Below are 26,732 nucleotides of genomic sequence, written 5' to 3'. Positions count from 1 at the left end.
TTACCCATAAACAAATCTAGTGTTGTCTCTTGTACAACTGTTGTTTCTCTACCAAAACCGCTACCTATGTTCAAGTGAGTGTTCTGTTGCATGGACCCAAACTCTGCATCAGTTCCACTGGGATTTCATCTTCTCCTGACTAGCGGCTCTGCACGTCTCCAGCACTCAGGACCCTGAGCTACCACCACCGTCACCTGGGAACCCCGACCAGTTCAAGCTTCCTGGAGTGGGTGAGATCCCTCCTCTCTCTATTTTCTTTTCTACCTCAGGTATTAACCTTGAATAATGTAACTTATGTTGGTTTAAGCTCTCCTTGTGTAGTTATCACTTTTATGGTTAAGCTGGTTGCTTCCCTCTCTCTCTCTGTGAAACTTTACTCTTGTATTTTTAGCTTCCCCAATTACTCTACAGCAACGCTTCTTTTACTTAAGCTAAAGATCCCTGTAGCACCCAAAATTACTGTAGGGTTTGCTCATCAAGTGGGTTACTACCCGTACAATTGTAACGTTAAAGTGGGGATAGGGACATGCTGAACCTGTGGCATATAAGGGTTGCTGCTTGGCCTAGCCCACTGAGTCCAGGGCTTGAAAGTGCTGATTGACTCGGTCTGCTCAGACTTGTTCTGTTAATGTGTGTTCATCTGGTTCTGGGGCTGGAGAAACCCAACTCTGGGGAACCTAGGCCCTGCAGGGTAGGTCCATTGGGAGGGGACATGCAGAAGGGAGGGATAGAGCTCCATATGAAAACACAAGTGACACAAGCAGTATGTTGATAGAATTACAGAACCCCCCGCCTCCAAAGAGTAACCCTAATAAATGAGCATACCCCAAAGTAAAGTAATGAGCAAATCTGGTAACAATGCCAATCAGTGTCAGATAAAGAGCAAGTCGCTCAGGAGAAAGTACATTGAAACACAGGATAAAAAGGAGACAATTTAGCAAGGGGCATGTGACCTGTCCATTTTTTGAGGACAGGGACAGGATTCTACACAATTATAGTACACTCTCTCCCAGGTTCTATTTACCCCACCACCGACGACCAGCTAGACCCCAGGGGATAAGCAGGAGCATGCCAGAGAGGAGCCATCCTGAGAGCCAGAATCTTTTGCAACTCAGATGGACACCTGGAAAGCCAGCCTCAGTTCTGCCCTGCTACAATGGACCCAGATTCCTCCCCTGCATCAGCTGAGCCAGAGCCAGGCTGGAGCCAAAGAATCAGATCCCCTGGAGGGAACATTTGGCATGTAGGTACCTACTTTTACCATTTATTATTATTGTGATGCTTCAAAATGGGTCAGCTGCAGTCTGTACCACTCACCCTTGTAAAAATAACATTCATTTGTGCAAAATTCAATAGTTTTTGAGACAGTGCTTACAGGAAAAGAAATTTGGCTAGTTTTTGGAGGGCACATGAGGTGTAAGTGCACATTGCAGGCCCAGTGAAGGCACAAACAATACTACTTCCCGGTGAGGTACAGTGCCCTGTAACACATTGTAGTGACAGTCATTGTAGGATCCTATTTTTCCCTGCACTTTCGCCATGTCTGCGGGGGAGATAATAGCAGAACTTAAGACTGAGATGCAGCTACATGGCCATGACCCCCAGCAGAGCTTGCCAGCCCCTTCCACTCCTGCAACATTCCTGGGGGGGGTGGGGGTGGGAGGCGCCACTCTGGTGAATAACCTCAAGCATGTGTCACTGGTCTGCCCTTTGCCTGTCTGAATATGAGCATTCTCTGCCTCCAAGTCACCTGCCTTAGCGTAACGTCATCAAAAGTGAAGACACCTTAGAGGGGATTACTGTCCAGCTCAGTCTCCATAACCCTTCCTTCACACCTCTGACGCCATAGTAGTGCCTCCAGTGCACAAACAAACCTAAAACATAGCTCTCCCTGCTCCCACCACTAGCAGCACAAAAGCAGATATAACAAATTAAAAACGCACCCAGCACCCTCCACATATGCAGATCACTTACCAGCTCTGGTGTTCCCCCAAGAGTGCAAAGAGTCTCAGGAAGGAAAGGTCACATACATACTAAAAAACCCATTGAGATAAGAACAAGCAGCAACTGTTCCCTCCCAACCCACTATTCCCATAGCACCTGCAACAGCCAGACCAGACAGTCAAGGACAGGCCTCTACATACGGCGGACAGGCAAATGGCCACGGCCCGTGCGAGCCGTAGCTTGTGCCGGACCCAAAAGAGAGCAGGGGGCTCACCCCTGTGGTGGGCACCATGCTGTCCCGGCAGAGACCCAGCCTGGCCGAGCCCCGCCGTGCCAGCCCCCCGGCCCACGTGCGAGTGTGCGTCCGCCTGCGCCCCTGCACCCAGGGGGACCCCTGCATCCGCAGCCTGGATTCCCGCTCCCTGGAGATCATCAATTGGAGGGACAAGATGGAGACTATGCAGTACCAGTTCGACACCTTCTATGGCGATCAAGCCACTCAGCATGACATCTACACCGGCTCCGTGCAGCCTGTCCTGTGCCACCTGCTGGAGGGGCAGAACGCCAGTGTGCTGGCCTATGGGCCCACCGGTGCTGGTAAGACACACACCATGCTGGGCAGCCCAGAACAGCCAGGTGTGATCCCACGGGTGCTGCGGGATGTCCTGCAGATGACACGGGAGGCGAGCTGCTCACCCGGGGCTGAGGAGTGGGACTTCTCCTGGTAGATCTCCAGGTAGGACATGGAGACTGAGAAGGTGCTGGACCTGCTGGAGCCATCCCAGCAGGACCTGCCAATCTGGGAGGACCGGGACCAGAACATCCTGATTCCGGGGCTGACTGAGCGGGAGCTGAGAGGCTTCGGGGACTTCGAGCAGCACTTCCTGCCAGCCAGCCGCAACCGCACGGTAGCCTCCACTCAGCTCAACGACTGCTCGAGCTGCAGCCACGCCATGCTGCTGGTGCGGGTGGCACGGAGCCAGCGGGCGCCCCCCCACCGCCGCCATGTGGCCAAGCTCTGCCTCATCGACCTGGCTGGCTCCGAGGACAACCGGCGTACTAGCAACCGTGGCCTGCGGCTCAAGGAGAGCGGAGCCATCAATGCCTCCCTGCATCTGCTCAGCAAGGTGGACGCCCTCAACCAGGGGCTGCCCCCGTGCCGTACCGCAACAGCAAGCTCACCCGCCTGCTGCAGGACTCCCTGGGGGGCTCGGCTCACAGCGTGATCATTGCAAAATGTCGCCCTGGAACAAACACTTATTTTGACACGCTGAGCGCACTGAACTTTGCTGCCAAGTCCAAACAGGTGGTGAACCGGCCCTTCACCCAGGAGACACTGCAGGCCCCAGCTGCACGCAAGAGACCTCCCGAGGACCCTGGAGCTGGCAGTGAGGGTGCCGGCCCTGGAGCCAAGAGACCTCCCGAGGAGGAGCCCCCCCGAGGCTGAGCCGCTCAGCTCCCTGCTGCCCCTGGAGCAGCTAGACCCTGTCTGTTACAGCTGTCCCCCTGCTGGATTCCTTTTCCCCCCTTCCTTTCTGTTTGTGTTAAGTCCCCCCGGCCATTGAACTGACCAAAGTCACAGCCTGGCCCTGCTCATGGGGATGGCTTGGGCAGACTGACTGGAGCCATTGCTCTGCTCAGGGAGGGGGCTTCTTGCTCTTTTGTCTAGCTTCTTTGTTCAGACCCGGCTCGGTGTAGGGTGCTCTGCCCAGGAATGCAAGACCTAAAGTGGCCAAATAGCTGAGTGTATGAGTCATACCTGTGGCTCAAAAACTTGCCCAGGCATGTTTATGCTCACCTGCAGCCTTCTCTCCTCCCCTGTAACAAGGGGAACCAATCAGAGTTACTGGCAGGAAACCGCCTGAGTTTGCCTTTAAAACCAGACATTTTCTGATCAGACCCCCGGAGAGGTTCCTGCATTGCCACCTGGTCTGATCAGCTAGGCGTCTTTGGGGAGCCCTCTCCCCGCTCTCGTTTGTTTTTGAGCATACCCCCATTTTTAAACTCCCCTCCCACGAACAACGAATTTTGCCTGAAGATCTCCTGATTATTGTTAGTGAATCGAGTCCTCTCTGCGTCCTCTGATGCTGAAACTGCTGGGGGGGCCGGGCAGAGGCTGCCGCTGCTCAGCACCCCCCGGCGGGAGCGGGTGGCTGTGCTGCGCCAGCTGGAGGAGATGCGCCGCGAGCTGCAGAAGCTGAAGGAGAGGCAGAAGGAGCGGGAAGCCGTGGCGCTGCTGGACAAGGCCTGTCAGCCCAAGCCTCTGCACCACAGCGAGGCCCCCTCCGGGGCCCAGAAACAGACTGTGGTCCTCCCCCTGCAGCAAGTGCAGACCCACATTGGGCAGCAGGCCATGCCCGGTGGAGCCGAAGGGTCATGGCATCACGAACAGGATCTTGGGGTAACAATTGCTGCCTCCCCTGTCCCTGGAAAGAGGCCAAGACCTCTGGGACAGATGAGGACCAAACTAACCACCTGCAGTACCACTCGCTGCAAAGTAAACAGCAGCCTGAGGCCCTAGAGTGTGTCTGCACGATTGGCAAAGGCCAGAGCTCCAGGGTGTACACTACCCACCTGGGGCTCACTGATGTGGGGTGCCTTTTAACTTGTCACCCCACATTCCGGGCCAGCCCCGCTGATTCCAGCCTCCGGCTAACCTGCACTAAGGCAAGAGAGCCAGCTGCAGATTCAGATCCTACCCGCCTCTGGAGGTAGGTGGGGAGGGTCATGAAAGCCTGTGGGGGGACCCCATCTAAACTCACCCCTGAACCCTGAATTTTGCAGGGGTCCCCCGCCCACCAAATACTAACGGACCTGGCGCAAAAACTAGAAGGGGTTTGGAAGCCCAAGAAACTGTGGCCTGATGTATACAAACCCCAAAAGGTGGCCAGTTGCCTATGAAATACTGGCCCAGGCCCTTGATAAGGTAACCGTTTTACATGGGGCCCTAACGGCCTCGGCCAAGGAGGCCGTTAGCCAGCCCAGCCAGGAAGGGCCGCCACCTACCACTAGCTAGCCCAGTCCCAATAAACCCCCCGAACACCCACCCCCATATGTTCACCCAGAGGCCCCACTCCCCCTCGAAAAAACATTGCTATACCCCACCTTACCCTCTGCCCCACCAGATGCTCAAGCCCATACACCCCCACCCACTGTGACCTCCAGTGAGGCCCTGCCTATATCCATCAGCCGAATAAAGGTTGATGGTCTGGGTAATGCCACAGGTCACAGAATTCTGGCCCCGCTCCAAAGCGGAGATGAAGGAGTTCATCTCAGACACCGCTAGGGGAGCCAATGAGCCACCATTACTGTGGCTAGGCCGGTTGGCCCTGGAACATGGACAGGAGCTAGTGGATAGGGAAGATGGCATAGTACTAGCCAGGACCAGTAGCTGGTCCCGGGGTCTCAGGGAGCCCGGTAATATCTAACACCGCATGGCCCCTGACTGCCCCAGCCCTGGCCATCCTCCATTTACAGCAATCCCTTCCAGGGATCCAAGTCCCCAAAGGAAGTGTCAAGGACCTCTCTTCCCTAAGATGTGCCATTGCAGGGGGGGTCCATCATACTATGGTCCCCTGCCCAACACCCTCTAGGACTAACTCCGGCTCAGATTAACCAGGTTAATGCCTTCCGGCATGTTGTTGACCCCACTGAAATACCCATAAATGAAGCTGCCATTGACTTGCCATGGATAACAGTACCACCCCTGACACCGGAACAGTTCAGTGGCTAAGGGGGTATGCTGGACGCCCCATTGGGCAGCTCTATGAGGCCCTCGAGAGGGTGAAGTGGCCTTCAGCCCAAGCCCTACCCATTAGTTCCCACCCACCACACACCAGCCCACAGCCCAGATCCCAGCACCCAGAGCGTTCATTTGTAGAACGGAAAATTTTTGGATTCTTGTTGTATAAAGGCCTCACTAAGGAGGTTGTGCGTAAGCTCAACAGTGAGCAGCAAAAAGCCTTGGCCATAGCTCTGGGATGGGAAGAGTGACTAGAATCTTCCAAGCCAAAAAACGGATAACGGCCGGGTGCTTGGCGGCGGCCAGCACCCGGCCTGGGGACCCCCGCCCCTATTATCCGCTAGTTTTTGACAAGGGTCTCGTCATCCCCTTTTTGCTGGACACGGGGGCACAGGTGTCCATTGTACCTCCTCACGTCCCCCACAGGACACACTATCTACGTGCAAGGCCTCAATAGCACAGAGTCCCGCTCAGAAGTAAAGGTACATGCACACACAAACCACACACCAAATAACATTTCGGGCACTAGTGGGGCCCACGCCCCTCCTCGGAGTCAAGGAGTTACGGCGTTTCGAGCTGGCCGAAGCCGTACTGGAGGCACTGCCTGTCACTCTATCTGGTACCAGTGCTCCCCACGAACCTGAACTGCTTAACCCCACACCCTGGAAATACAGACCCATACCCACTGCCCCAGCAGGCCAACCACACATTGCCCAGCTTGTTGAGACACTGCTCAATGAGAATAAAATTTGGCGGGTGTCAGCGAGCAAATATCTATCCAGTGCGTGGGGAATCCCAAAACCACACAAGCCCAATGAGTACAGAATGGTTATCAATTATCGGGCCACTAACACACACATACAGTCAGTAGCATTCGCTGCTAAATGGGTTATCCCCACTATTGAGCACATCCTACTAGATGACACAAACCAATGGGCATGTACAATAGACCTAAAGGATATGTTCTATCAGGCAGGGGCGGCTCTAGGAATTTGGCCGCCCCAGGCAGTCATGCCTGCGGGAGGTGCACCAGAGCCGCGGGACCAGCGGACCTCCCGCAGGCATGACTGCGGAAGGTCCGCCGGAGCTGCCAGCTGCCCTGCCGGCAAAATGCCGCCCCAAGCGTGCACTTGGCACGCTGGGGTCTGGAGCCAGCCCTGCTATCAGGTCACCCTCTATGATCCCAAGGGACTGTTAAACTTCGCTTACCAGGGAGCCCAGTACCAATTGCAAGCGTGCCCCCCAAGGGTACAAAAACTCACCTGCCTGTGCCAGTGAGGCCCTAACCCGCACGTTAGAAAAGGTACCATCCCTCCTCAACGTCCATGTCGTCTACTATGTGGACGACATTCTCATAACTGGTCCCACACTGACTGAAGTACAGAAGGTCACTGAACAGGTCCAGGCCGCTTTATCCACCGATGGGTGGGACCTCAGTCTGCCTAAAAGTGTCCTCACGGCTGCTTCTACCTTTCAGTTCCTAGGTTTTGCTGTGGAAAAGGGACGGCTATGCCACGTAACTGGTGAGTGGGTGATAGGTCCTTTCCCCCTGGGGGTAGCACCCCCCAGGCGTGAGGTGCAGCATATGTTGGGCATAGTCAATTACCACAGGCAGTTTCTTCCTGCTGCATTGATGCCACGCCTGTCCACTCTGCAACAATATGCCAGGAACGTTAAAATCCCCTGGACACCGGAGGCCGAACAGGCGGTGTCTTCCCTGGCTGCCTGGTTGGGCTCTGGGCCCACCTTGGCTAGAACCCCACCAACCCCGTCGAAATTACTCTCACTGTGTTCCCAGACCATGTGGCTGCAACTATGTCCCAAGAGAACCTTCCTGTCCACAATCTGGCCTGAAAATTGTCAGGACCTGAGTACCGCTACGGGCCTGTGGGCACTGCCATGCTCACCGTTCAGTGTGCCCTCCCATGGGGCAAATCTGCCACAGGTACCCTAAAGAGACCTCATGTGGAGCTCATCCCATGGCTAACCTTCACCCCAGCTCCCCAGTTCCAGGGAGCCCCTGCTACTTGGGAGCGACTTGTTTACCAGGCCCAAGAGGTATTCGGACACTGGGCCCTCAAGTCCTCCTCCACCACAGTCCCTAATGAACCTGGGGCGGTTGCCCAGCTAAGTGTCTATGCCCCCTGGATTGTATCTGATGGGGGCACGTCACCTTCTCCCCGAGCAGGAATGCTGTGTGCCACCTGTAACACCCTCAAGGTTAAACCCCAACTTTTCCAGCTCAGCTCAAAAAGCTGAAGCAGAGGGTGTCCTACTAGCCGCCTCCCACATAGCAGCAGCCCATCCAAGAACATCTGTGGTCCTGGGAGTGGACTCAAGCTACTGCGTGTCCATCCTGGTGGGAGAGGGACAGCCCACTGCTCATGAAAACATCTGGGCGCAGGTTACTCAACTGGCAGCGCAGTCCAAGTTGCCATGGTTTGTTACTCATTGCCCTTCGCACAGGTCTGACAGTAACCCTCTTCATTCCAGGCTAGATCTGCAGCTCAGAGAATATACCGTATTTTTCTGTGTATAAGACAATACTTTAACGATTTTAGGAAAGACTAAAAATTGAGGGTCATCTTATACATGGAAGTAAGCCGAGGAGAGAACCGCACGGTTGCGAAACTGCCCATACCTTGTCTCTGCAAACAGGCTTCTTCCAATCACGAGCCTTATGTAACTGACGTCAGCTGATGCTGAACCAACCAATTGGAACACATCCCGTTGGAGGTGGAGAGCGGGTAGGCAGTGCGCAGATGCGACAGGGACCGGTAATGTCGGAGCGTTCTGAGCCCATAAAGATGTCCGAAAATAATAAAATAAATAAGCAAATGTCTTACTCTGCAAAATTCAGACTGAATGTAATCAGTTATGCAAAAGAGCATGGAAATAGAGCTGCAGAGAGACAGTTTGGACCTCCTCCCACTGAGTGTATGATCAGACAGTGGAGAAAACAGGAAGAACAACTCCTTAAGATGCCAAAAAAGAAGAAGGCCTTAAGAGGAAAACCAGCAAAATGGCCAAATTTGGAGCAGAGGCTTAAGACTTGGATTATGGAGCAGCACCAGAGTGGCTTGTGTGTGTCAACCAAGCTTATTCAATATCAGGCAAGAATGTTTGCAAGCGAAAAGAAGATTTTCCTGGAAAATCAACAGGCAAAATGGTGCTTCAATTTCATGAGGAGAGAAGGGTTGGCCATGAGAGCACGAACAGAGTTAGCACAGAAAATGTCACCAGTTTATGAGGATAAAATCCAACAGTTTCACTCCTGTGTCATACAACTTCGGAAAAAATATGATTTTGAACCAAGTCAGATTGCAAACATGGATGAGGTGCCTCTCAATTTTGATGTGCCTTCCAACAGAACTGCTGATGTGAAAGGAATCAAAACAGTGGCAATCAAAACAAGTGGCCATGAAAAGACACACTATACAGCTGTGCTTTCGTGCTGTGCAGATGGTACTAAACTGCCTCCTATGCTTATTTTTAAGAGGAAAACATATCCTAAAGATCAGAGGGGTAGCCGTGTTAGTCTGTAAGGTGCCACAGGATGCTTTGCTGCTTCTACAGAACCAGACTAACAGATGTTTTGCAGCATGAGCTTTCGTGCACTGCTTGCATCCGAAGAAGTGGGTATTCACCCACGAAAGCTCATGCTGCAAAACGTCTGTTAGTCTATAAGGTGCCACAGGATTCTTTGCTGCATATCCTAAAGAGACCATACCACCTGGCATTATTGTGCAAGTTCATGAGAAGGGATGGATGAATGAAAAAATTATGGCCATTTGGTTTGCAAAGGTTTGGTCCAGAAGACCTGGAGGGCTCTTAAAGAAGCCAGCTCTACTTATCTTTGATCAGTTCCGAGCACATTTAACAGAAAAGACAAAAAGGGTTGCATCGGATTTGCGAACACAGCTAGCAGTTATTCCTGGTGGACTTACAGGTCAGCTACAGCCACTAGTTGTTTCAAACAAGCCATTTAAAGCCCTGATGAGAGAAGAATGGAGTAGATGGATTCAAAAAGCAGGTGGTAACTGACACCGACAGGAAGAGTGAAAAAACCAACCATTACTGAGGTTAGCAAGTGGGTTCTAAACTCATGGTATGGCATCAAACAAAAGGTGATTGTGAAGTCCTTCAAGAAGTGTGGAATCAGCAATGCCATGGACGGAACTGAGGATGATCATATATATATTAGACAGTGACTCAGTAGACAGCAGTGATGCAATAGAAGTTGAAGAAACTGATATGTTCGAAACTAATAGTGATGAAGAAGAAGCAGTGATGCAATAGAGGCTGAATAAAGTGATTTGCTCAAAGCTAAGTGTGATGCATAATATCATAGTACTGGTATGTAAATGTTGCCTAATTACTAAATAAAAATGTGTTCTGTTTTATGTTTAAAATATTGATTTCTGAATTTTGGGTTAGAAAAGTGGGGGGTGTCTTATACACAGAAAAATAAGGTAAGTGTGACACATCTCAGGTTAACATCATTTCTTGCAGCAACCCCTTTGTCACCTGGCTCCATGAAGAGTGGGGGCACCTGCCTGCCCGTGCCCTACATCAGCTGTTAACTAACCGAGGAACACAAACATCAAGCGTGTCTAGGCAGCAGTGCACCCAAGTAGTTCAAGGGTGCCTAAGCTGCCAACAGGCACGAGTCACAAACAAGCCTGTCTATGCCCACGGTGCTTATAGCCCTGAGCACTTCAGCCCAGGTACAACCTGGCAGATGGACCTCATTGGCCCCCTCCCGGGGGCAAAACAGTACCCAAAGGGGCTTGTAATAGTCGACCTGGGGTCTCAGTTAATGTGTTCTCCCTCAGGCGATCTACTGCACCAGCTGTCTCTATAGCCCTTCTCCAGGTAATTGCTGCTTGGGGGGCACCTGAAGAGATCCAGACTGATGGAGGGCCACCGTTCACCAGTAAAATTATAGACCAGATGGTGTCCCAATGGGGGGGTGCGTCTCCACAGCTACCTGCCATACCACCCCCAAAGTAGCGGGGTTGTGGAAAGACGTATTGGAATGCTGAAGACCCAAATTCGGGCCATACTTGGCACCCCGACTATAAGGGCTGGGACCGGGTCCTGTCTCAAGCCCTCATCTCCCTTAATGCGGCATACAGCCGATGGCCAGAGATCGCTCCCAAACCACGGGAGCCCTGGAAACCAGCCTACAGTATCTCTCAGCCGGTGTGGGTCTTTATCCCCAATGCTCAAGGGACCTGCACCCCACAACCAGCTACCATCATCACCCCTGGCTGGTTCCCCAACACCTACCACATTCAAATAGATGGACGAGTCAAGCCTGACCTGGCCCATCACAACTGGCTTAGTGCCCGGTCGTAACAGGCCCTACACGGGCAACCTCTCTTTTATGTCTTCACAGGAATCACCTGCCATGATTGCCACCCCGCCTCGAGAAAACCCCCTGGTTGCCTGGTTAAAAGCCTATGCCCTGCAGGGGGTCCTCATCGGGAACCTGTCAGATGTCCCCTCATCACATGATTGTGTTGCCTGCACAAGACAGGAGGCCTCAGAGGGAGGATCCCCTTTCCTCTGGAAGTTCCTCCCTCTCATGAACCTAACCCCACAGTATCCAGCCTCAGGCTGCAACACCACAGACTGGGTCCATCGACCCCTTCTAAGTTGTGCCTCCCTGGACTCTATCCTGGCAGCCTACTTGCAGTCGTCCCACTGCTGCAGCCACCACCTTAAATCCCCCCCTTGGAGCTGTATCCTGGGCACACACCACTCTGCCCTCTGAAGCTACCCCTAGTATAAGGTGCACCCATTAGGTTAGGTTTAGCCTTTAGTCTAGATAAATTGTAATTTCATTTTGCATAGCTGTGGTTAAGTTAGGTTTAGAAAATTGTTTGCATTCTACTCTATAAATTAGGCTTAGAGAATTGTTGTATTGTGTTTTGTTACTTGCTAATTTGTGTAGTCTTGGTTAAGTTAGATCATAGATAAGGACCTTGCTGTGTTCTGTATAATTGTGTTTCCCCCGTTCTCCCCACCGCGGGCTTCCCCAGTCACTCATTGCAGCCTGTCTGCTCTCTGCGTTTCCCTAAGTTTAAATCTCCCTCCGCAGTGCCTCTGCCTTTGGTCTCCGCTCCACCACGTGCTCTTCTTCCCCCCCCTCTCTTTTTTAATCCCTTCCCCCACATGTTCACCCCGCTCCTACTGCTGCCAAACCTCAATTGTATTGCTGAAATCTAGCATAAAACCCCATTGGTTACCCTTTTTCTCTCCGACACACCTCACATTTTACATTTACACCACTAACGCATTTTTACCTAGAGTTGTTGGTTATTTAACACATTTTACCCTTAACTGTTAGTTGGTTATATGCTGCTGTGACACACCCTTTACATAGAAATTGTTAGCTACCTGTTAACACTGAAGTATAAATGTAATTGGTTACCAACTGTATTGTACCCCCCCATACTATTTACTAAAAGAAACCCCTCCCCAATTGTCTACCTTAACAAACCCCATACCCCTCACTATTGAATTTTCCCTGTTTTTGCATTTTCTTAATAAAGTTTATTTTGCACCCCACCAGTGCAGTAGTTGTCCCCCAAGATCCCCTACCTGCTGTCGTCGCCCCGGAGCAACACTTTTATTTTGACACGCTGAGCACGCTGAACTTTGCTGCCAAGTCCAAGCAGGTGGTGAACCGGCCCTTCACCCAGGAGATGCTGCGGGCCCCAGCTGCACGCAAGAGACTTCCCGAGGACCCTGGAGCTGGCAGTGAGGGTGCCGGCCCCGGAGCCAAGAGACCTCCTGAGGAGGAGCCCCCCCGAGGCCGAGCCGCTCAGCTCCCTGCTGCCCCTGGAGCAGCTGGACCCAAGGCTGGTGCAGCGGCTGCTGGTGCTGGAGCAGCAGCAGGGGGGGGCCGGGTGGAGGCTGCCGCTGCTCAGCACCCCCCGGCGGGAGCGGGTGGCCGTGCTGCGCCAGCTGGAGGAGATGCGCCGCGAGCTGCAGAAGCTGAAGGAGAGGCAGAAGGAGCGGGAAGCCGTGGCGCTGCTGGACAAGGCCTGTCAGCCCAAGCCTCTGCACCACAGCGAGGCCCCCGCCGGGGCCCAGAAACAGACTGTGGTCCTCCCCCTGCAGCAAGTGCAGACCCCCGTTGGGCAGCAGGCCATGCCCAGTGGAGCCAAAGGGATCCTGGTCATACAAAGGAAGCAGGGCCAGGCGGCCACAGGGGCCGAGAACCGGGCCCCGGGCTGGGAGCTGGTGTCGCGCCCTGACCTGCTGGCGTGGAGCCGGGAGAACCTGCTGGCGCGGCTCAACGAGGGCGATGCCAAGGAGCTGCAGGCCCTGCGCAGCATCGGGGACAAGAGAGCCCAGCGCATCCTGGCCTGGAGACAGCAGCACGGGCCCTTCAGCCAGGTGGAGGACCTGCAGCAGGTGGAGGGGATGACAGCCCGACATGTGGCCTCTTTCCTGAAAGCAAACCTGATGAGCGCCCTGGGCTGCGACCCGTTCGTGCTCCCGCCCCCCGCTCAATAAAAGTCTCTGTATCCGTCAAAAAAAAAAAGAAAAAGAAAACCTGAGATGCAGAAAAGGAGGACTTGGGACAAGATTTTGCAGAATTCATGGCAGAGTCAGAGGAAAACTAGGCTGTACATTAAGACCCAGAGGTAGAAAGAAATACAGAAGATCCTTGCAGCTGCCAAGGATAAATCACAGTGGCCAGGGCAAGTGTCACTGTGGCCAAGAACAGTATTGTCATGGTGAAGGAGAGCATGGGAAGAGACGCAGAGGCAGAGGCAACTCAGACACTACCCTAAGCCAGAATGCCCTCCTGCTAAGCAAGCAGGCCCTGCAGGCCCATAATTTGGGATCCAGCCACGTCCTTCAGCCCCTGGACTATGCTGGCTACTGAGACAGAAGCCGCTCCTACCCTCCGCATCCCTGCAGCGGTGCTTCCAGCAGAACCCATTCACTTTGGTGCGCAGAGGTAAGATCTGAGAAGACACTTGCACCTGGGAGACCAGCTCTTTTGAGCCCTGCAACCCCCCTCCCCCCCCCCCCCCCGAGAATTTTGAGCTGAGGCAGTCAGTCCCAGAGCCTATGCCAGTAAGAGGAGACAGACAAGGCATATATTCACCTGTAACTTTACACAATCCCTCCCTCCCACAACAAAACTGTTGTGTATTTAAAGTAGTCTGGCTGTTGCACTTTGAACTTTGTTTGCACTGTTGCAGGAATTAAAGTAACCAACTACACACAAACTTTTAAGAAGATTATGTTTAGAAAAAACCATTTAACCAACCAAAGATATTATTTCTGGCTGCCTTAAAACTTTGGTTTTTTTTTAATTGTTCTTCCATAATAAAATCATTTACAATACATCCATTCTGAGTCACTTTTTGCACAGAAAATCCTTTAAATAAGACTGAAAACATTGATAAGGTTTTGACAAAAGCACATAGGGAAAATCAAACTTCAACCACCCACACGCAATATCCTAGCGCTCGCAATGTCTGCATCTCAACACCCGCAAGACGGGCTAACACATTCAGGCATGTGACTCAAAATACAAACAGGCATCCCTGACAGCATTCCCGTGGGATGTGTATTCTCTCCATGAGATGCCTTGCTGGCTGCTCAAGCCTCCGGACAAGCCTCCGCACCTCAGTCGCCCCACTCGGCAATAAGACTCTCCCCGCTTGCTCTGAAATATTGTGCAAAACACAACATGCAGTTATATTGGTCGGAACCTTTTTTTCTGCTGCCTCCAACCTATTCTAGAAACAGCACCATCTGCCTTTCAAATGGTCACATGCACTTTTGACTACCATTCTACAGCGATTCACGGGATAGTTAACATGTTCCTTCCTTCTGTCCAAGTGGCCAGCATATGGCTTCATTATCTAGGCTAGGGCATCAGTGGATAAGCCAGGTCTCCCAGAATAACCGGACCAACCTCCACACCATTAATGTCCACAGCTCTCCTGGGGGCAAACAGTTTTTTCTCCATTCATTTTAAAAGATTCCCAGCATCGTGGACCCTCTCAGAGCCCTCTGCATTTATGTTTGTAAACCTGTCACAGTGACCCAGAAGTCCTTGCAGCACTATGAAGAAATGCACCTTTCTGTTTATAAATTCTGTATCCTGGAGCGGAGGGGGCGGAATAGGCACATGGATTCCCAGCAATTGCCCCAGTGCAGCTTGGGCACCCCATGCATGGAAAGCCATCAACAGTCTCTTGAGCAATACCCAGCCTCATGACCCAGTTAGACAGCACCAGTTCAACAGCATAGCAGACCTGCATTAGAATAACCCCAGCAGCTGATCTCCCCACTCCAAATTGGTTGGCTACAGACTGATAACATTCTGGGTTAGTCAGCTTCCAGATTGCCACGGCAACCTGTTGCTTCACGGTATGGAGCACTGCATGTTGGTCTGCTCCCACTGCAGTTCCTGGTCAGATCTGCCTAAATCTTAAAAACAACAACTAAAAGTAGCCCTCCCCACCCTGAAGGTTTCTTACCACTGCTGATTAGCATAGCTCAACAGAACAATCCACTCCCGCCAACCCACACTGGTTTCCCAGACCCAGAAGTGGCACTGAACGCTGCGTAGGTGATCCAGAAACTGGTCCGCCTTGTCCTGCTGCCACCAGTTACAGAACACTCATCTGTTGTTGCTGCCATAGAATATTCTCCTGCTCCTGCATCACATTTGGTGGTGCAACAGGCAAAGTCCAATGCAGAACCCATCCAGCTCTAAGTGCTGCAATACAACCCAAGCAGCCTGTGCGTATTTGCTCTCGTCGCCATAGCAGCGTGAAGAATTGTAGGATCCGTGCTGGTCAACAGCAATTTAAAAAAATCGGCGCATACCAGCCCAGAAAGGAAATATGGCACAGACAGTGGAAACACAGGATTTTTTTTTTTTAATTGAATCCACTCGGCTTTCCACAATTCAGTGACAATCCCTGTCCACCCACTGCTCAGCAGTGAAGCAAAGAACCCTGGGATGGCACTGGAAAGCGCTATCCCTCCGTGCACAGCAAGTAGATGCCATGCAAATTGAAAACAGAACAGGCATTACATGTGCACACTATTGGCGTGACCCGCGTGCTGCTAGTTACCTGACATGCATCAAAGAGCTTCAGATTAAATCCCCTATGGAGAGACATCCAATGGTACAAAAAGATTAACTAACTTGCCTAAAAGACAATGAAGCCTATGACAGAGCCAAGAATAGACTCTCCCCACACCCCAATTCTGACCCCCACTCCTGTGCATCCACCGCAAGCCTTTCCTCTGCCACCTATCCTCATTCTGAGGTCCACTTCATTTCAGGGGAAGTAATGCTTGAAATATCTGTGAACATGGGAAGGGCATTCCAAATATTCCCAAGAGATTGAAATTGTTCACAGCACATTTATAAATGCATAGGATTTTCCTGAGACCAGATGGATGAGGTAATGTATATTACTTCACCTACCTTGACTCTAAGAGCCATGTTGGTTCCAGGATGCAACAATGCAGGATTTTAGTCTAATTTTAAAACTGTCTGGGCATAGTGCCTAGCAAACTCTGTGGGTGAACTTTGCATTTACAGTTCAGATGAAAAGATACAGCTCCCACTCTTCTGGGCTTGCTCGAAGGAATGTCTCCGAGCTCTCCTGGGCTAGTGTAGGCGTTCACGACAGACATTGAGTAAACAATTTAATTTCCTGACATTCTCAGGGGCGAACGATTTTCACATGCAGATGAAATGTATAGGGGGAATGTCACAGGGTGGCAGGCCCCTGTGATTAAAATAAGAGCTCCTTAATTGGCTCAGTTTGGACAACTGCTCTGGCACAGGGGAGCTCTTATTTTAATCACAGGGCTGCACTTTGGCTATAAAGGGTCGGGGGCATTTCAGTGAGGGCAGAGCTAGAAGGGTAACTGCAGAGGGAAGCTGCCAGGAGAGCGGTTCTCGTAGAGTGCTCAAGGGAGGGAGTTGGGGCAGGGTAAGAAGACCCAGTTGAAAGCTTTGTTCTTCCTTTAGAAGGCGGCAGGCCAGGCCTTACATCTTCTCCCATGGGTCAGAGACCAGGAAGAGCGAGTACCTCAGGAAAAAAGGGCTAGGCCTAGCTCATGGCTGGGTGGAAGATTTTTGTTAGATTGGTTGCGTTTTACAACTTTGTGGTAATTAAAAAACAAACTGAACCCGAGAAGGGCTGCAATTGGATGAGAGAGACTGCGGGGGCTGGGGGGATAAAGAAGACCTGAAGAAGGGCAAAACAGAGGCAGAACACTGCAGAGTGCCCCTCGCCACAAGGGGGTGCTCAGAAGGCAGCCGGCTGTGTTAGAGGGAAGAAAAAGAAAAGGAAATGAACTCTTAACAAGCTTTTGCAACAGCAAAGGAGATCAGGCTAGCATATGGCAGCCCCTAGTCACTCTGCCTTCATAAAAGGCTCCAATAATTATCTCCTGCAGCCCTACTGCCAGCTAAAGACACCCACACAGATGCAGGGCTTCACAGTTTCAAGACATTATTCAAGACTGAACAATATGTGCCTTAGCTGAAAACACTGCACCTAGATCCCTCTCTCATTGCAATGTGTTAATAGCGCTATTAGGTTGCGCCACAAAAAGGAAAATGCTGCCCACAAATGGCAATTTACTTTGATTTAAAAGAAAAATAGTTTAAAAGCACTGTTTGCGCTTCTAGGAATGACTATCCCCTGCTAAAACCCCTCACTAAAGGCAGCAGACAACACTGTTAGAGCAGTTGTGCATCTCTCTCTCACACACACAAATCACTCAGCATAAGAAAAGGAGGCAGGAGTGCCAAGAGATAGGAAATGTGAGTACTGTACTTGATGCTGCAAAAACATTTTTGGAGATTACTATACAGAGTATTTCCCTGGGCCAAGCATGTATTCAGAATGTGCTTAAAAGGGGATCCTAGTAGCACAGCTCAATGACAACCTGCCACAGTAACAATATTAATTTGAAACAGGCCCAAGTTCCTGTTTTAGTGATTTATATGTTTATACAGGCAGCCAGGACTTAGTGCAACTAGCATGGAAGGGAGACAGTTCTTATTTCGAATCCCAGCCATGTCCTTGTCACCAATTGTGTATGGTCATGAAAAATAACTTCCCACCACTCCGCCCTGTGTCTCAGATTCTCCATTAATAAAAGATGGAGGTGGTGTCTGGGTGTGTACGAGAGAGACATGCATACAGAGTTCCCAGTGGAGTCAATGCAAAGTCTTCCATTGACGTCAGTGGGTGCTGGACTGGGCTCTAAATCCAAAAAGTAAGGATTAGCCTTTGTACTGTGCTTCGATAATAGGAATACTTAGCACTCAAGTCCAAACTGCTTTACAAACATCTAATCAATCTGCACAACAGCACCTCCAGACAGACGGGATCCTCACTTTACATATGGAGAAACGGACAGAAAGGTAAGTGACTTGCCCAAGAGAAGTCAATTGCAGGGCTGGGTTTAGAAATCAAGACTTCATCTTCTAATCCTTTGCTCAAAACCACTGGAACACACCTTCCTTTTAAGATGCACAGCATCATTATTAACAATAGAGATTATTAATTATGGTAACTGCAATAGTTTTTAAAAAACTAGATGAGTTTCACCATGAAGCTCGCTAAGAGAGCTTCTCACTCAAAGGAATGGTATCAGTTTGTAATTTAGTCAGTTTAAAAACTTTTTAAACATAGGTAAAAATAGTTTCAGTCTTAAAATGAATTAGAAATAGTTACACCTATCCCTGAGTTCCCCTGCCAAATGTTATGATTTCAATTACATTTCCCCATGTTTTCTTTGCCTTCCCTATTTTTTGAGAAATACCCATACTAAGAGGAGAAACCAAAAATAGAAGAGAAGCAATGTAAGTGACTATACAAAAAGCTGTGACAAAAGCACAAAGCAAACACTGAAACAAGGTTGTGTCTCTAATCTCTTGCAGTTAGAGTTATGATCATTTATTGCTACTTTAACGGCAGGTGAAAAATTGTCAACAAGGAGTGGGATTAAGTAAAGTGTCACGTTAACTGACTGTACAAAAGAGATCAAATCAGAACAAAAGTATACTGTGCCCGCCTCCCAAACAATGCTCATTGTGAGCAAACATGGGGTGCCAGGCTGCTGAGGAAACTGCTGCCCACAGTAGCACAAAGAGCATACAGTGGGAAGAAAACTTATGCGCAGGGACCTTGTGGTCCCCACAGCACATACTGAGGTATTATACAAGTATTTAATTTTAAAATGACCATTTAATGTCAACATGCCATAACACGTTTCATTTTCATGTTTATGTTTACTCATGTAAACACAACACCTGACAGCACATAGTTTGGCTCAAAACATTTTTTCCTGTTTTAACATGTAGATAAGAATAAAACACCAAGATGATCCTACTTATTTCTCACACGATCACTTCTAGGTCATGCCAGCATCACAGCAGCAGGACATTGCCACATGGGAGACTCAGGTTCTATCCGATGCAGGTACTTACACCATGCCCATCAACATGACACCCAAGTGCTCTTCCAGGTTAACACATACAAGCTGACAAACATCAATGAAGTAAGGTTTCCTCTCCACTCCAGTGCCCTTTCTCCCAAGACAGATGTATGAAGTTGTATGTTAGGAACTGTTTGGTTTTGATTAGCTATCCATACAAACCGATATCTTACGAGGGTGACTGAGAGAAACAAGGGCAAAGGAGGTGCCCTCATTTTTACATTTGGACTAGAAAGTGGCAAGGCTCCTACATAAATGAGTTCCGGAGTTTTGAGCTTGTCCTCAAGAAAGCCCTGTCCCCAAACACATGAGCTTCCCCATTGCTGGGGACAGTTCCACTGCCCCTAAGCAGCAGGGCAGTTGAGATCAATGAACCTCTATGTGCTATACAAATCCTGGAGCTACACTAAAGCTCCTCCAGCAGAGGAATCAGAAGGGAAACAAGCTAGAGAGCCTTTTTTAAACAAAAACAAAAAAAAAAAAAAAAAGTTATTTTCACTGTGCTGACAGCTTAAACACACTTAATTGTTTGGTCGTCTTGTTAAATCAGCTAGCCAGCAAGGATTTCCACTCCCCCTTTACCCACATTTTCGTGGCGAGAACTCCGCGCACTAACTCCCTCACAAACAGATCCTCGGAGCTCACAGCCCAGAATGTCATTCAGAACAGAAAGGACAAGAATAAGGGGGAAAACCTTACTGAAGTACTATGTTTTCCCACCTAACAGCACCCTATTTTTTTAAACCATAATTAAAGTAGTTGCGGTTTTTTTTAATTTGAATACAGCGTATAAATTGGGAAAATTGTGAGAAAAATATTAATGAGTTTCTCCCTCCAGCACCATTTTCCTCAACTAGTTCTATCGCTAACCCCTGTGTAGGGCCAGTAGGCCCCAAATAAATTTTTTGGAGGGAGAAAAAAAAAAATTATACACAGATGGTAGCAAGTACCAGAGCCAAAATACACTTCCCTTCTCTACCCAAGATGTCTCAGAACATGATTACTAGTAACCTGTTCTATATTGGACACTAACCCCAGAAACAAAGGTGCATCACCACACACCTTGAAAAAGAAGAGGGGAATGGTATGCAAGCAGTGGATTTGATTATCAGCACACATGTAAGACTACATGCAGTGTCTAGATGAAACAGCAACTTTAGGCCAGTGTGCTTGCATTTTCTCTCTCTCTCTCACTCTTGCAAAGTACAGTCTCAGAACATTTTTAGCCATATGTTCATTGTGCAAACTGGAGCCGATCTGAACTTTTGAGACAATTTTTCCCCACCAGAAAATTCAAATTGGTCAAAACCAAACATTTTTGCAGAAATATATCTGTTTTGAAAAAAAACTTTCATCAGGAAGAGAAACAAAGAGGGGAAAACAGAATAACCAGTAATCCAGTGGTCAGGGCACACATCTGTGACAGCCAGATTCAAGTCCTTCGTCTGAATCAGTCAGTGCGGAGAGACTTGAACCTGGGTTTCACACATCCCAGGTGAGTGCCCTAACCAACAGACTATTAGCTATTGTTCGAGAGGGGTTGAAGGAGGGATGATTTTAAAAAAAAAAAAAAACATTTTGAAAGACCACAATGCCAAAACCCTGAAATTTTTCACAAAATGGAATTCTTGTCTTCCAGCCAGACTTAAACACATCGAAGTCTGTGGTTTTCTTTAGCAACCAAAGTTTATTTGAGTGACTACAGTGCAAGGACCTGGAAGCTCTCATGACTAAATACTGCACCAAACCGGCACTGCAAACTAACAGAAAACAAAAGAGGCTGCTCATTCTCAATATTAGTCAACAGGACAAACACAGATTTTGTTTGGAGTTGAAACAAGAGTTGCACTTCCTGGACTACAGAAAGGTACACGTTGCTCTTGTATTATCCTGTACTTTGCTCTGTGAAAGCCACTATTAGCTACCATGATCAACTAAACCTAGCCAAGAAACTGTATCTCAGGAGTCCTGGCTCTTTTCTGTCTTTCACTAAAATTTGTGCGCGTTTGTGTGTGTGTTTTACACAAGAGCCCCTACTGCTGTTCTGGGATAAGCAAAATACAATGGCTGTATAGTACAAGGATGAAGACAGACTGGCTGACTTTTCTTTTAAAGAGGCCATATCTGCTGGGGGAAGGGACTTTTTCCTGAAAAACAAGTGTTTGAGAAACTGTTGGATTATTTTGCAACCCTTTTAACTAAAAAGCTAATAAACATTTTTTGATTCATGAAAAATGTTAAAGTGTTTATAGCCATTTTAAAAAAAATATTAAAACTGGTTACATTTTGAACCCTGCAAAATGGAAGCAAATTCAGAATTCCTTGTAAAATAATATATACTTTCCTTTTAAAAAAAAGGATCATAGCAAGGCCAAGGACCAAGACTAAAAAGGGACAAGAACACACCTGATATCCTTCCAATCTCTCACCTCTCCATGATGCCTACAAAACACCCAAAAGCAGCTGGGCTTCTGATGTACTATTACCTTTGCTTATTCCACCTATCACTAATCTCACTAGTACTTTGTGCTCTCTCACCCCATCTATTTGTTGTGGCCATGTGTTCTCTTGTCAGACAGACACTTAGGCCCTGATCCTGCAAATGCGAACAGGTGGACAGACTGCTGCACCAGTGCAGAGCTGCACTAACCTGAACAAGCCTCCACATGGGTGTAGTGGTCCCTTGCAGGATTGGTTTTTAAGACTGTAAAGCCTTTGGAGCAGGGACTGTCTTTGTTATGTACGTGTACAGCGGGGCCCTGACTGAGGCATCCAGGAGCTACTGCAATACAAACAACTGGAGGAGTAAGATCCATTATGATTTACATACATCTCATATGTTATAATCTAGAAACGTTAAAGGGAAATACTACAAAGTCTCACTGAAACACATCTAAAATAGTACAGCTGGTATATTTAAGTGTCATCATTGTACTAATTGCTGGATTTGTTAATATATTGCTGAATAATATATTCCTTATATAGTGCTGAAGCAGATTATATATCATGGCCTTCCCATCTGAACACTTGTCCCTTTATGACCTTGTAATGGAACCATGCTGACAAGATAAAGAATAAATTCAACTAGAATATCGGTTCTTGTAACAGAAGAAGTCACTTACGAGTGGCACTGAGACACAAAGCATTTTATCACTGTGGTTGGGATGAGGTTGGCCAATTACAAACGAACACTTATGATACTGTCATTTCTGTCCAATGCTGTTCCACGCACACACACACACACACACACACCATTTGTTCAGTTAGCTATTAACTGATAAAGGTATCTGCAAATTGAGATTAAGCAAGGTGAGGCAGGGAGTAAATATCACTATATACTCAAATGCAGCAGTTTCGTTACTATGCTGAACTAAAAAAGAAAAGTGTCTGAACTATGAAGTATTGTTGTATCACATTAAAGCACTCTAGAGAATTTTTAGCACACACTAGCAGGGTCCATGTGGGCCAAATAGAACACAACATGGTAGTGAGGATTAGAAATTACACCCTCCCTACTGCGTGTTGCTGCTCCTTGTAGATAAGCCCTAAATTATACTGTGTCCTGGACTCAACTTCTGTGTCTCAGTCATGTCTCTCTCCCCACAACCAGGCATAATATTTTTGCTGTGAAGTTTACTCCAACATGTGTAAAGCATTTTAAAATCCTTGAGTGAAAGGTGCTAACAATTAGCTATTGCTGCATTGGATATCATGTGTTTTTAATGCATAAATACCTTTAGTTTTCAGACTAAAACGGACCCACCACACTATCGACACACAGCTAATCCCAGTGTTGCACAGCCTCAACAGCTTGCTGGCCAACCACTGCCAAAGATAACTCACTAAGTCATTCAATTCTCAATATGCTCTACCATTTTAGTGCTTGTTAAATACATAGAGCGAGTTGGAAACATTAGACACTAGTGACTTCTCAAAATCAAAGCTGAGGTAGTTAATTTTCCACTCTCCCTCTCCCCAATCTCCTTAATTTCAGAGGTGTTTGTAACTGTCAGGGGAATTATGAGCTAACATGAAATCAAAAAGCTGTTGCCAAATACCACTTCCTCTGAAGATAAAGGAACACAGTGTCAATATTAAAAATCTCAATGTTACAACCTCATTGGTCTCTCCATTCTAACACTTTTCTAGGAAGCGAGGTTGTGTAGTACAGTGGTTCTCAACCTCTTTCTGAGGCCCCCACAACATGCTATTAAAAACTCCAGGGTCCAGCGAGGCGGGGGAAACCTTCGGGGCTGGGGGCTTGAGCATACATGTAGTTTGACTCCTATTTTGGGTGGGCAGGCGCCAGCGGAGCTTGAGCCAGCTCTGCACGGTGGGTCTGGGGAGGGAGTGCCACTTCCACCCACCTGTCTGGGTTGGGGGAGGGAGGTTGCACACACAACCAAAAGTTATAACTCAGAGGTAGGGGGCTCAGCTCAAAAAGTTTGAAAATAGCTCAGGGTGCAAACAAGGAGTAGCTTGGGGCTGTGCACGGACAGGGGGTAGCTCAGGGTGCAGGGAGGGAGTAGCTAGGGGCTGTGTGTGGACGGGGGGTAGCTCAGGGTGCAGACGGGCAGGGAGTCGTTAGGGGCTGTGCAGACGGGGGAGTAGCTCCAGGTGCAGGCAGGCAGGGAGGGAGTAGCTAGGGGTGTGCAGATGAGGGAGTAGCTCAGGGTGCAGGCAGGCCGGGAGAGAGTAGCTAGGGGCTGTGTGGACGGGGGGGGTAGCTCAGGGTGAAGGAAGAGGGTTAGCTAGGGGCTGTGTGCCAGGAGGGCTCCCCTGCGGTCCCTGGTCCCCGAGGGCTCTGCCAGCCACAGAGCTGGGTCCCCCCCACACAAGGCAGCTCTTACTGCCAGCGTGAGCAAAGAGCGCTGGGAGCTGAGGAGCAGCTTCAACCCCCTGTACCAGCAGGAGACAAGAGAATGCTGCGGCTGCCTGCTCCATGGCACCAGCTGTCCCTCTAGCTTCCCACCTCCGCTGGCCAGGGGGCAGGGAGAGAAGGAGGTGGGGAGAGGGTTGGAACTGCCCCAGGACTGTAGTTGCAGGGGTGGGGGGGTGCAACACCTCTGTGTCCCCCCAACTCTACACATGGGTTCAGGTGTTCTGTCCTGTGGGGAGCACCGGGGCTCAGGGCTCCAGAATTCAGCCCTGCTGCTCCCAGCTTCAACCGGGCAGGGAGCACCAGGGATTGGGGCTTCAACCCCACAGCTACTGGCTCGCAGGAGGTGCTGAGGCTCGGACTCTGGGTTTTAGCCACAGGGACCCATGGACCCCCTGTTGAGAACCACTTGTGTAGTGTATATATAGGCCTTATACTTTAGCTCACTAATTAGATTGTAACATAATAGGTTTAAATCATCATCATCATCATCTTTGTAACAATGATCTTGCTCATCAAAAACCAAAGGGTTCCATATGGAGTGAAATTGATCCAGAGAGAAACAGCTTCTGGCCTTCATTATTCTTTAGTATGGCCCACACTTATTTAAAAAAAATAAAAAAAATTCAAGATGCTATGGACATAATTAGTAAGGAACTTTCACGAGGAAATTGACATTTTAACATGGCTTTTCTAGACTGGAGAAAGAAACGCTTGTTCTTACATTTTAAAAAAGATACTCTTATTGCTTAGCACCCAGATGTCCAGCAGAGGTAAGGCCTCTTTACAATATTGTTTTTTAGCCTGACAGCACTCTGTCAAAGGAACCTTCTCCCAGCTCCCCCGCTCCACAAACCATAGATAGTCTAATAGACTGAGCAAAGGTGTGGGACCCAGAGTTCTTGGGTACAGTCCATTGCAACATACCAGCTGCAAGGGAAAGCATACAGTGTTCCACCTTCTCCTATCCTCCACCGCCCAGCTCCACCTGCCCCAAACTCTTTTGTTTGCCAGCTGGAGCGGGAGGGGTTCAGTGCCACAAGGGAATGCATGGGGAACAGGACCAGGATGAGTGTACAGAACTGGTGTGTGTTTGGGAAACAGTGGAAGGAGGTTCCTTGTTGAACAGGAGGAACAAGAACCTGCAAGGGCTGTAATAAAAGGGGGAGACATCCCAGTTCCCTGAGGGCTTTCAAGTTACCAATTCAGAAGTCAGCATGGATCAAGTGTTATTCTTAACTATGCAGCCCTAGATCAATAAAGATAAAACCATCATTTCAACTTGTCCCTTCTGGGGTGAAATTCAGCACCTTTGTGTGAGTTGACCCTGCTTCCAAGCTCTAGATCTCTCCGCACCAATGACTCAGTTAAATGTGCAGTTACGACCAGAAAAGTGGCACCTTCTCACTTTATAGATCAGATCCCAAGGGCCTTCAAAGTCACAATTTTACTGATCTCAATAAACTGACTACCTGTTACCTCTGCAGAGCCAACATGGCTATGGGAAAGCAAGCTGGATTCTATTTTGACTCAGTTCACAGGGATCATTCATTCGGTTCCAAATGCAGAACCATTACTACTGGGGCTCCTACATGAGCCAAGAACACAGCTTGTCTTTCATCTACCGGAGGAGGAATAAACACCTTTTAACTTTCAAGATGAGGAAATTGAACCTAAAGTTACAGCAACCTCAAAAATGGAAGCCTAAAACTGTCATTGAGAGAGACACTCTTAAGAGAGCCACCACACACTTTAATAGGTTTTCCTCTGCTGTAAAATGGGGATACTACTACATCTCTACCTCGATATACTGTTGTCCTTGGGAGACAAAAAAAAATCTTACCGTGTTATAGGTGAAACCGTGTTATATCAAACTTGCTTTGATCCGCCAGAGTGTGCAGCCCCCCCCCCCTCCCCCCCGGAGCACTGCTTTACTGCATTATATCCGAATTCGTGTTATATCGGGTCGCATTATATTGGGGTAGAGGTGTACTTAAAGTGCTATGAATACTAGCTAAAGTTTGTATAGTACTTTGAAGCTATCAGGCACTATAAAAGTGCTAGCTATTACATCTGATCAGGTAGAGGGCAAAATGCCTTCTGAATAAAACTAAGTTCCAACCACACAAATGGAACCATTATTGTGGATTACTGGTTTTATGAATGAAAAATAAAGGGGACAAGAAGAAACATGCACCAATAAAAGAGTGCTTGTTTCACATAGTGAAAGACTGGATGCATCCAAGCCAGGTGCTTATTTTTTCTACATCTGCATTTAAGATGCCTTGCTTCACTGTTTCATTGGGATATGTTCAGTGTCATCTTAAAGGAAATTGTCAAGTTTTCAGATGAACGGTATGTTATCTGGACTGTATCACAGGACGTACAGTATCAACCTTCATTCTCCCAATGTGCAGTTCAAACACTTAACTTTCCAGGGTTGTCTTGTAACTACACTCACCCTAAAATATCACCTCAGATCAAACCTCTGTTTCAGAGATTACTGCTTACATTTAAACCCTCCCCAAAGTCAAGAGTGTTGATTTCTGAATTAGTAAGGAGCTAACAAAATTGGAAGCAGAGATGCAGGAATTAACATATGCACATACTAGGAACTACTTTTCAGGAACCTTCTGCAATATAAAGAGGCGA

At 48.7% G+C, this 26,732-nt stretch overlaps 1 protein-coding gene and 1 pseudogene across 1 annotated transcript in view; one reads left to right on the top strand and one right to left on the bottom strand.

The window, feature by feature from the left end:
* Positions 1-26,732, bottom strand: part of ITPK1 (inositol-tetrakisphosphate 1-kinase) — a 237,867-nt gene that overhangs the window by 205,829 nt on the left and 5,306 nt on the right. The window lies entirely within an intron of this gene.
* LOC120404515 lies at positions 2,235-13,788 on the top strand (annotated as a pseudogene).

This window comes from Mauremys reevesii, linkage group 4, assembly GCF_016161935.1.
Source record: "Mauremys reevesii isolate NIE-2019 linkage group 4, ASM1616193v1, whole genome shotgun sequence".
NCBI classification, from domain to species: Eukaryota; Metazoa; Chordata; order Testudines; family Geoemydidae; genus Mauremys; species Mauremys reevesii.
This window is presented reverse-complemented; position numbering and strand designations above follow the sequence as displayed.